The sequence below is a fragment of the Rhinopithecus bieti genome, unplaced genomic scaffold (assembly GCF_001698545.2).
Source record: "Rhinopithecus bieti isolate Rb0 unplaced genomic scaffold, ASM169854v2 scaffold_60, whole genome shotgun sequence".
In the NCBI taxonomy this organism is placed as follows: Eukaryota; Metazoa; Chordata; class Mammalia; order Primates; family Cercopithecidae; genus Rhinopithecus; species Rhinopithecus bieti.
This window is the reverse complement of record NW_016803192.1, coordinates 2,324,919-2,336,834: the sequence shown is the minus strand read 5'-3', so window position 1 is coordinate 2,336,834 and position 11,916 is coordinate 2,324,919.

Below are 11,916 nucleotides of genomic sequence, written 5' to 3'. Positions count from 1 at the left end.
AAAAAAAAAAAAAAAAAAAAAAAAAAAAAAAAAAAGATAATAAAGAAATGAAGGCTTAGAGAGTTTAAGTAGCTTGCTCAAGGATACCAGGTGGTATGTGACAGACACAGAATTCAACTCAGGACCATCTGACCCCAGAGCACATGCTTTTATATATTTCGTTATACTTCTTCCCCTTGTTATGCAATGAGCTAAAAAAAAGTTATTTATTTTTAATGACATTTCTGTACCAAATGACGAGTGTATTATTGAAGTCTGTGTCAAAAAATTATTAAAAAATAATGTCAGAAGCAACCTCATGTGTAACGTGTGAATCCACAGGTGTTTAAGATGTAAAGCCATTCAGGAAGCTTAAGACAATATTCCTCAGCTTTGCATCTGATAAATGGATAACATTTCCAGTAATTCCTGATAAAACTCATAAGGCAACTGGTCACATAGCTAAGAAAACTCTCCAAATTTGGGTGGCAGCACCTAGTTCAGAAAAAATATGAGAACAAAGCAGCAATTTTATAACTCTGTATTATCACTCAATGTTATATCCTACCAGCTTCAAAGCTCTGAACCAACTTAAGTCACAGATAGGCTATTAAAGGTAGGGTGAATTCTTGTATAGATAATTCTATTCACTAGAAGATCTGTGATGAAAGACATAGGTGATTAAGATCTATGATGAAATGAAATTTTTAAAAATGTTAGAATATGCATTATCTTTTTGGATGTCCAACAGAGGAGCCAGGAAGCTTACCACCAACATACCACTCATTCTCCCTACTGTGTCAATATTTGTTAATGTTGGGGGAAGGCATCACCAGGGCAAGCCTCAAAATCAGGGAGCAGCAGAGCAACAGAAACATCTGACAATAACCAACAGATGCTATTGTCTGGATAAGTCCTCAGAGATGAGTAGAACAAATTTTCCATTATTCATAAACTGCAAGAATGAGAAACCAGAGTATGGAGCTAGGTACTAAAGGATGGAAGGAAGGAGAAGATCAGAACAAATGACTGAAATTACAGTGGTGTACCTTATGGCACCTAATTCCATAAGCCTCCTTATCAACTGGAATCGACTTGATTTCTTATGATCATTAGAAATATTTCTATCAGCGTTATATTAAATGTTTTTGATTAATAATAGGGTCAATAAAAATTGATGCTGTGAGAGCTTGTTTTTGTCCAATAGCCAACTTGAGCTGACGACTGACAATTAATACCAAGGTATTCACAACCTTAATGGTGGTCTGCATAGAGCCTGGGGAATTATTCTGGTGGTTTTTGGATCAACTGTCCTGTGAGTTTTAGGACTAATTGGACCCTTTTCACCAATGGCATCATCAAGGATATCTACAGGTGGACAGCAGAACTTTACAAATTAGAACTTCTAAAATAGTGTCTGTCTTCTTTAAGTGTTTATTGTTTCCAATGTTACAACCTCAGACTTTGCAGGTTCTGAGTTCATGGACAAGACATTTAAAACCAAAGAAAATCCTACCACTTCACTTATAGAGTCCTCAGCCCATAAACATTGGTAATACCGTCAGCAATAAATAAAACAAACCTAATCTCTTAAAAATCAACAGAGGTCATCTCCAAGAATATAGTCCTCAAAGTTGAATCATGAAAGTTTCTTGTTGCAATAAAGGCTGACTGCCAAGGCACTTTTTTTTTTTCTTGGAGATCCATTCAGCAGGGTTGGAAGAGGAGTTGGAAATGACAGTGGCTACATGCATATAAAGCATTTTTGTAGCTTATCCTCGGGTGACTTTGTGGAAGCTACTGTCTGTGGACTTTTACGAGCTTTTTTTTCATCAAGTCCTTAGGAAAGTCAAATTCCAACTGCCACTTAGAGCTCCCAGAGCTTGAATATGCCAACTTCTATATTTTCATAACTCACTCAGAATCTCATTCAATATAAAATGCAAGGGACTAATGTCTAATGACAGTTTTTTCCACCTGGGAAGTACTAGCTTTCATGTGCTTGAAAAGTTCAAGATGAAGAGGGAACAAAGCTTTCCTCTTGATAGCAGAAACTCATGGAAATGTGACTCCCCTCTGGTCTAGCCAGCGGTGAAAAGCATTAGCATAACTCTAGCCTTATACCCAAATTAAAACCATCAGCTAAGCCTGACTGTGATGTGGCCATAACATTTCACCACATTAAATGTGTGATAACTGTGCACTGGCAGGTAATGTGATCTGACAGTGTCACCATGGAGCTGTCATGTCTGAATTGTTTTCTCAATCCCAAATGTCAACGTCCATCATGGATCTTTATGCCAGTTTAAATGTATTGTGATGGTAATAATATATGTAATCATGAAAGAATTCAAGACAAAAGAAGCAAGTTAATATTTACTGAGTACTCACTATGTGTCTGTGGTTGACAGACCCTAAGGTGATCTCCAATGATTTCCCACTTCCTAATGTCTACTCCTTTGTGTAATCTCATTCTCTGGAGTGTGTGCAGGACCTGGGACTTGCTTCTAACCAATATAGTATGTCAAACATGATGGGATGTCACCCACTTGATTAGGTTACATTATATGGCAAAAGTGAGAGATGTCATCCTGTGATGATGTTGTGTTACATAAGATTGCTTAGCAGAGATCCTCCTTGCTCACTTGATGAAGTAAGCAGCCATACTGAGGAAGACATATGGCAAAAAAGTACCCAAGGAGTGTTCTATGTCATCTCCCAAAGATCTCCAGTAGGATTGAGATCCAGATGTCACAATGATAACCTGCTCCCTAACACACCCTAAAATGGGTTTCCCCCTACCCTTTTCATCTTATTTCCAGATATGGTTTGGCTCTGTGTCCCCATCCAAATCTCCTGTCAAATTGTAATCCCCAGTGTTGGAGAAGGGGCCTGGTAGGAGGCCATTGGTCATGGGGGTCATTTCTAATGGCTTAGCACCATCTCCCTAGTGCTGTCTCATGACAGTGTTTTCATAAGATCTGAATATTTAAAAGCGTGTAACTCTCTTCCCCCTTTGCTCTCTCTTCCTCGTGCTTTGGCCATGTGAAGATGTGCCTCGCTTCTCCTTTACCTTCTGCTATGATTGTAAGTTTCCTGAGGCCTCCCTAGCCATGAGTCGATGAAACCTCTTTTCTTTATAAATTACCCAGTCTCAGGTAGTTCTTTATAGCAGTGCGAGAACAGACTAATACACTTCCCAACTCTCATCAGTGGTGGCTGGGATCTCCTTCCATATAAATGATCTGAATTTAATTATTTTTCTTATGGTCTGCTTGTAGATGAACCCAACCAAAGAGGTAGGGGCACTTGAAGCTAGATGAAAATTTTATTAAAATCTTATCAAGAAGAACAGAAACAAGCACAGAGATTGTTTCAAGCAATGTCCCTAAGAATGTTTTTGGCAAGGTACATAAAAAAGGAGAAATAAACTTATAAGAAACAGCTGGTTGTATTTGTCAGACTCAACATTTACTAGCCAAGCTTTGATGAATAATTTGACCCTCAAATATTTTAATACTGGGTAGGCAGTATGCTGGATAGTGGACACTGGAGTTCTTTCACTGGATAGATATCACCTTTTTTGTGAAATCACATGTTAGCATTCTGATTTATCTATTGGTCTCCTGAGTTTGGTTAGTGTGAGTCAGTTTTGAGTCTGGCAGGAACTGCTGTGATTAAAGGATCAGATTCTGGAACTGCCACTCCAGAAGGCTGTCTGGGCAGGTAAGCATATTCCTTTTATATATTTGCCACTTGCCTCAATACTTTTTATTATGCTATCAAAACTACGCATTTGTTATTCAGGAAATAAAAGTATTTTCTGGCATTAAATTCTGAAACAAATTCATTGTCTGCTTATAAGTGGTATAAGATAACATAATGACCATTATTCAAACTTCCATAAAAGCTGAGTATAACATATTCAAGTATAGCAGAGTGAAGGTGTTTTTGCTGGGGCAAAGCCAAGGAAGTGAAAGCCTTTCTGATCTAGGAGTAGTGATTCTCAACTAGAGTCCAAAGTACTCATGCAGACTTCAGTAGCTTTCATAAGAGTTTCTTCACCATATATTTCCAACAGACCAATAAAGAGATCTCACACAGATGTGTATGGCTGTTTTTGCATGTATAGGTAGAAGTTTTTTACTATAATGCTTTTGAACTCATGGTGGTGGGTGGTGTCTTTGATGACTATGTATTTTCTCAATCAATGGTTACTAAATAAAACTACTATCATTTGGGGAGAGCCTTGATAATTGTTTAGACTTATAAGGAATCCTCATATATTAAAAGATTGAGCCATGATTTGACTATGTGTCCTAAGAATCCATTTTGTAAACTGGTTTTTGAAATGTAGGATAGAGGAATTAGGGAGTTCAGTGTTACCTTCTCTGGTGGCCATTGAATTTAGAGCTTCTGCGCTTTTGCCTAAAGTGAATCCCTGTGCTATGGAGTAAGGTTGACGTTCTGTTATGAAAATTCTTAAACCTGACTGATATTTATCTCTGAGTGCGGTCTCTTTTATGGCCTATTCAAGTAGTATTAGGGTATAGGGAAGGAGGAACAATGGCTCTACCTAAAGATTATTGCAGGATACTGGTCAAGACAAGACAAGAGTATCTTCCCCACAAGATATGGAAGAAGACAGTTCAACCCCAGGAGGCAGGCTTGGTTCAAGCCTGATGTCTCAAGATTTCTCTGGGTTTACAGCCCATATACCCAATGAAAACCTACTTCTCTAAGCCCATAGATGTGAATTTCAGGAGTTCACAGGATTCTTCAGAATAATGATCTTTCTCATTACTATTATACTTTACAACTTTGTATGTATTTTCTTTGGCCCCTTTCTGAAACTCTGAGAGGTAAGAAGGGTAAGATTGTCCTATTTTATGCATAAAATAAACACCCTGTCTCACATAGGTTGCTTTTGTGAAGGCCACTTAGCTGACATAGGGAAGAATCATAACAAAGATCTGAGTCCTTCTGAAACCAATCTAGAAGACAATTGCATAATTGACATAAAATAATTTACAATCATGTACCACATAACAATGTTTCAGTTAACAATGGACTACGTATATACACATATATGTATACAATAGAGGTCCCATAAGATTATAATACCATATTTTTACTTTAACTGTTCTGTATTTAGTTATGTTTAGATGCTGATATGAAACAGGAAAAGAACTAAGGCCCAACAACTCTAAGAGGAGTTCCCAGAGCAGTCCAAGAGTTCCCCGTTTTACGCTCAGTTGTCATATATTCTTTTAAAATACATTCTCACAATATAGCCCTTGAATAAAGTTACTTCAAAAAAATAAGGGCGACTGGCATCTTGCTTAAGAAATGTTCCCATCACAGTTTGACTGAGCAACTTGGTAGAACCAACTCGTTTATCTGGAGTTGAAGGGACAGAAATGAACAGATTTTTAAAATAATTATTCATAAGATGTCAACTCTTGTAACACTGTTTCTTGATTATCTGCCAACCCGAGGGGCTCTTGCTATGCTCTGAGAATAATGCGTCACATGCTGACATCCGGCTGGTCAATGGTAGTGAGATAGTCAGTGGGTTAGAGAGAAGGGTCTGATATGTAAGTCTAACCCCAATTCTCCTTTGTCTGTGATCTGTTATGACATTTCATAGAGAATTTAAAGGGGCATATGGTGAAATACATGGAAAGTTGGGATTCTAAGATACTAAACATTTATGTACTAGGTGATAGGAGACAAAGGATAATAATGATCCTAGAAACACATAGATTCTGTTGAGGGAACTATTTAGACATTAGGTAGAATGTATAGAATAAGAGCAAATGAGAAAATGGCAGTCAGGCCAATTACAAGTCCCTCCCCTACCAGCAATCTAGCTGAGTGACACCAAGCAAGTCAGTTAAACTCACAGAGCCTATTTTCTCGTCTTAAAAATGAGGTGATAATGCCTTAGAAGACAATAAACGATGATGAAATGTAATTATATAAAGTATCTTGTCCATAAAGACATATTCAAAATGATATGATAATTTAAATATTAAATAGCATTTAATTTAATATTAAAATTATTTTTCTATTTGAACTGGATTCCCAAATATGTTTTGTTGAATATCACATTTTATGTGCTATGTGTGCTATTTTAAAAGTATGCAGTAATATCCTTTAAGTACAAATTCTGATTAGAGAAAGATTTTGTGATTCTCACTAGGCAACTAGAGTCATGCATTGCTTAATGATGGGCAAATGTTCTGAGAAATGCATAATTAGATGATTTCATCATCTGAACATCATAGAGTGTCCTAATACATGCCTACATGGTATAGCCTGCTACACACAAAGGCTGTATGGTGTAGCCTATTGCTCCTAGGCTACAAACCTGTACAGCACGTACTGAATACTGTAGGAAGTTGTAACACAATGATGGGAGAGGTAGTTGAAATTTTCCCTTCAAGCACCTGCTCAGGCACAGTCTACACCCACCCCTAGAACCTGGAAGTTGGGGCAAATTAAGCTATCTCCTCCAAACACATTGAATACAGACAATCTTAGTTCAAAATAAACATCAAAGAGGAAAGTCCATAAATATATACACTGAAGCGAGTGTGTGGAAGGTAAATGGCCCACTGCTTTGCTCTCAGCCTGGGGTGGTGATTCATGGGTCAGTCGTAGCCATGAGAATCCCTCTTTGCATTCCTACATGACAACTGCAGTGTAAGACAATCAGGCCTGGAAGTCAGGGCACATCTCTTACCGACTCAATGACCCCAGCATTTTCATTTATCCTCCTTGAACTTCAGTCTCCTCTTCTGGTATGTGAGCTGTTATTTGATCCCCATGTTGACATGGCAGTGAAGAAGCACTGAGGACACTCAATCTGTAAGGAGTTAAGTGGCTCTCCCCAAAGTCACATAGCTAGGAATGGCAAAAAGAAAGGCTGAAACTTGGGTTTTTGGACTGTGAGCCCAGTGCTGCTTCCTCTGCATAATTACAGAGCCTGTGCGTTTGTATGATTTATATGACTCAGGTCTTCCTTAGGAGATTGAGAGCACAGACTTCTAGGCCTGGGGTTACCAATTGTTCTGGTTTACCTGGGACTGAAAGTTTCCTTGGGCATGAGACTTATAGTTTTAAAATGAGGAAACCTGGACAAACAAGGGCAAATTGGTCACTACAGCTGGTTAAAATTTTATGCAGCGGTTGTCAGCTGTGGCTGCAGAATAGAATCACCTGGATCGCTTAAAAATACTGATACTTAGGCCCATGACTGGCAATTGAATCTGAATCTCTGGGAGTATCTATATAATATATTTTTAAAAAATCTCTAAAGTTTATTTTGATGTATAGTAAAGATTGAGAACTACTGATTTAGAATACAATATCAATGACCTTCCGCCTTCAGCAGACCACACATAATTGCCCACAATCAAGGTGGGGGAAGTGGCTCACCAAAGTCTAATTGAAAGTCTCATTGGAGAAGGTTGCTTTCTTCAAGGTTGTAACAGCCTTGAAGTGAGCCCTCAATTGACTAAAGCAACAAATTGTAGTACTGAGGGAGCTGCAAGGACCACAATTCTATCTACAGCCCCAGGACTTGTGTGGAAAGACAGACAGACACTGCTTCTTGAAAACTATCTTCCATAGACTGGCATTCAGTCCCCCGGCTTACCTCAAGGAGGAGGTGGAGGATACCAATATGGTGTGATGAAAGCAAGTTTCTGTGTGTGGGAGTTTTCTTCTAACTACCAAATAGAATGAGTGCATTTGACTAGGTTTAATGGATCTGACTTTTAAAAAATCAAAGAGTTTAGAAAGCCTCAAGGTAAATAGTTATAAGAAAATAAAAATCATTTCTGCATTAAGCTTCAAATGAAATAGGGAATGTCACTTGGTGACTATGACACCTGAGTTGCCTTGTTCTTCCTGATCCTGTGGCATTCTGCGTCATCAGCTGTCTTTTAAGAACAGACCAGAGTCGAGGATAACTTCTCACCTATGTATTTAAAAATTGCACATCAGAGTTCTGTGACATGACTTGCCCATGGCCATTTACAATGGCCAAAAATGCCACTCAAAGTAGAATTTGTATTAGCCTGCACATTGTTACTTTTTGATCACTGTGGGGTTTTCTGGTTCTAAAACAAATGTTGAATATAATTTTGAGAAAAAATACAATAATTATTCCCCAATAATTTCCCAGCAAGTATTTTTATTTTTGTGTTTCTGTGCCTGTCTTATTATCAAATGACAGTACCAGTAAGAAGATAATGAGAAACCAGAATGTAATACTTATTAAACTTCCCTGGAATAGGATGACATTATAAGCTTTGCAGCAATAGGAAAATGACCCAAAAAAACCCCAAAACTGGCCAATGTAATTAAAAATTTAAATCTCTCTGAACATACTTGTGTGTGTGTGTGTGTGTGTGTGTGTGTATGTGTGTGTGTGTCACGGTCAAGTAGCACTTAGGATCTTACTCCACTTCCTTTTCATGTGCCTTCCAGTACATCAGAGGTAGAAAGGTAAAAATGGACATTTCCCAGGCTCCTTTGCAGGTGGGCTGGTAGATTCAAAATAGATTCATCCATTAATGCATTCCTGTGAGGATTTAGAGGCAGAAGTGTGTCAGATGCTGCTGTTGGCTCTTCATTTTTGGTTTTAGGTACAGCTGTGGAAATGTGAGGTCTAAAGTAACATTCCAGGGTCTCATTCCCACATTTGTGGTTGTCAGGAGACATTTGTGTTGGAACGGTGGGGACTTCTTATTCCTTTGGTCTCAGCTGCAGTGGCGTGTTCTTCCTGATGGTGGCAGATGTATTATAGCAGCAGCTTTTAAGGACCCAGTTATGGGATGATTTAGGAGTCGTTTTTAGGGGTCCAGCCTAGAGCCTGCTCCTATAGAATTTCCAGGGATTTTATAGGCATCTAATCTGTTAAATTCCTTTTGCTTAAAATATTTACAGGGGTTTCTACACTAAATTATGAAGTATTGGTAAGAAAAGAAAAGAATAAAAAATATAAAAGGGAAAAGTTAATAAAATGAACAACTGGTTCATACGAGAAGAAATGCAGAAAAATAGAAAGCCCCTGAAGTGGATTTCCTTTTAGGAGTTGCCCTGTGGCAAACTCACCCAAATGGCTGACATGAAAGCAGTCACCCACACAATGTGATCCCTCTGCTTTCCCTCTGTGGAAGTGATTAATTGTTTTGCAAGCCCCGTCTTCAGAAACTTGACATTGGAATTAAAATCTCTTTGATATTTTTCCAGGTAGCTGAAATAAAGACGTGTAAAATTTTCCTGGGGACTGAGACACAGAGAAAGTTGGTTTGTAGTGAGAAAGAAGACTAGGCAAAGGAAAAGGAAGGAACTGAAAGAAGGAGAAATAAGAAAGTGGTGAAGAGAGCGTGAAAGATCCCCTGGTTTCAGTTTGTTCCTGGGGCGCAGGAATAAATTTCTTATTTTGCTTAAGTATGATGTGTTTTTGGTTACTTGCAAATAACAATAACAATAATTCTAACCAATATCTTTGCAATAACAGAAAATTGACTCAAAGATCACTCATTCAGCAAATATTTATTGGGTATCTTGTGAAAAGGAATTGAGGAATAGGGCTTTGAAAAAGACCAAGCCTTCATATTCATAGAGCATCCAGTTGAGTAGGGAAAGAGATACTGACCAAGTAATTATAGGGAAGTATAAGTTTTCTCAAGAGTGTACACCACGATTGATGATGACTTGCTAAGTCATTTAGAGTAGGTGATTAGCCAAAATAATCACTTCTCTATTCATGATTGTGGAAATCTCTTTTAAGTGTTTGTGATGCTTTTATTCGCTTTTCAGGAAGAGTGCCCTTTTACTGCTATGACCAGATACCAAAGTCAAAAACTCGTGGGATAGAAATATGAAGAGCTTAACAGCAGAATCTGAGACTCAAAGTTGTGACTTTGGGCCTGTCATGGGCCTATTTACCCCACTAACGGGAGCTGTTTATGAGTGTCCTTCCTTCCAGTGACAAAGATTAATTGACTCAAAAGGTTCAAGTCAGAAGCTTATGAACACTGAAAAACTATTAGAATTCTTATACACACACCGATGTTTCCTCCTACATGACACTGCTTTGATTACAAAATCTACATTCAGAGATATTTATTCACATTTTCCTCTGTGAGAACTCATGCTAAGAAGATTCTGGAGAGAGACATAAACATGGTTGTATGGATATTTTGAGGTTACCAAAAAAGAAAAATACATGGTTTTTTAAAGATGCCAAAAGATATTCTGTGATTTCCAGACCTGGCTTAACAGTGCTTTGACCTGATATGAGAGGAGGATTCTAATACTGAGACAATATGTGTCTATGAGAAACGCATCTGGAATCAGAAAGACTGACGGCATCCTGACTGTATTTGCAAGTTGTATGGTCCTCTAGGCCTTATTTCTTTATCTGTAAAATGATATGCTCTGGCTCTACTCTGTGATTCTCTGTTGACCAAGACGTGACCGAAATAATAAAAATGCAAAAACACACACTGAAGATGGAAGGAGAGTATTTTGTGCAATGGCTGTATTGCTGGCAGACTCTAAATTGGTGTGAAACTCTGAACTTGAGGGAGCGGAAGATGAGCTAGGCTCAGCTCACACCAACAAACATGTTATAGCCAGAGGATGCTTCACCCCGGTTAAATACCAGATGAATTAAAGGCCGTTGCCAGCAGCTGTGAAGAATGTCACAGGGATGCTGTCTGATTACCCAGTGAGTACTATGAGTGAAGGGTGTCGGCTCCTACGGGAAGGTCAGCTGCATTTCCAATGGTTCAACTGCAGGGTTTGGCTGGAGGCACCCACAGACACACAGGTGCCGAGAAATGTCTCTTCCTTGCAGTGTGCACTGGGACAGACCAGCTCTGTGCTGTCAGATGAAGTGTAGCATGGACAGCCTGGGCCATGATGAGAAAAGACAGAGAATCTAGGGCAGGCAATGGGCTCTGGGGAGCAGAGGAGTGAGCCTGTTAGGACTTCTTTATCTTTCTTCTTCTTCTTTATTCTTTTTCCCAAGAAGGCTGTCCTGCCATCTTGACTACTAGTTTTCATTGTAAACCTAAATTTTTAAAAGAGTATTGGGCCAATTTAGATTTCAGATTGTGTTTCTTGGAATCCTGGTAGGGGTTGGAGGAATGGGGTAGATTCGTTAATTGCTTCAGGGTTATCAGGTGGGGGCAAGCAGGTGGGCTCAAGATTCCTTGTCTCCAACTAGAGGTAATCTAATTTCACTTTTCCTCTTTTTTCTTTTTGCTTTATTGTATAAATTTAAGGTATATAACATGATGTTTGGCATACACGTACACAGTGAAATTACAATTAGGCAATTTAACATATCTATCATCTCACATAATTACCCTTTTTGTGGTAAAAGTCACTGTTTTATATAGTAAGTTCAAACATAAGACGATTTCAGTGCTTAAAATGAATCAATAGGTGAAATTCAATCCCACCAGATCAGAGCTTCTCACTTTGATGCATATATTAACCATGTGGAGATTTTGTTAAAATGCAGATTCTGGGCTGGGCGCGGTGGCTCAAGCCTGTAATCCCAGCACTTTGGGAGGCCGAGACGGGCGGATCACAAGGTCAGGAGATCGAGACCACCCTGGCTAACACGGTGAAACCCCGTCTCTACTAAAGAATACAAAAAACTAGCCGGGTGACGAGGCGGGCGCCTGTAGTCCCAGCTACTTGGGAGGCTGAGGCAGGAGAATGGCGTAAACCCAGGAGGCAGAGCTTGCAGTGAGCTGAGATCCGGCCCCCGCCTTCCAGCCTGGGCGACTGAGCCAGACTCTGTTTCTAAAAACAAAAAATAGGCCAGGGCCGGGCGCGGTGGCTCAAGCCTGTAATCCCAGCACTTTGGGAGGCTGAGACGGGCGGATCATGAGGTCAGGAGNT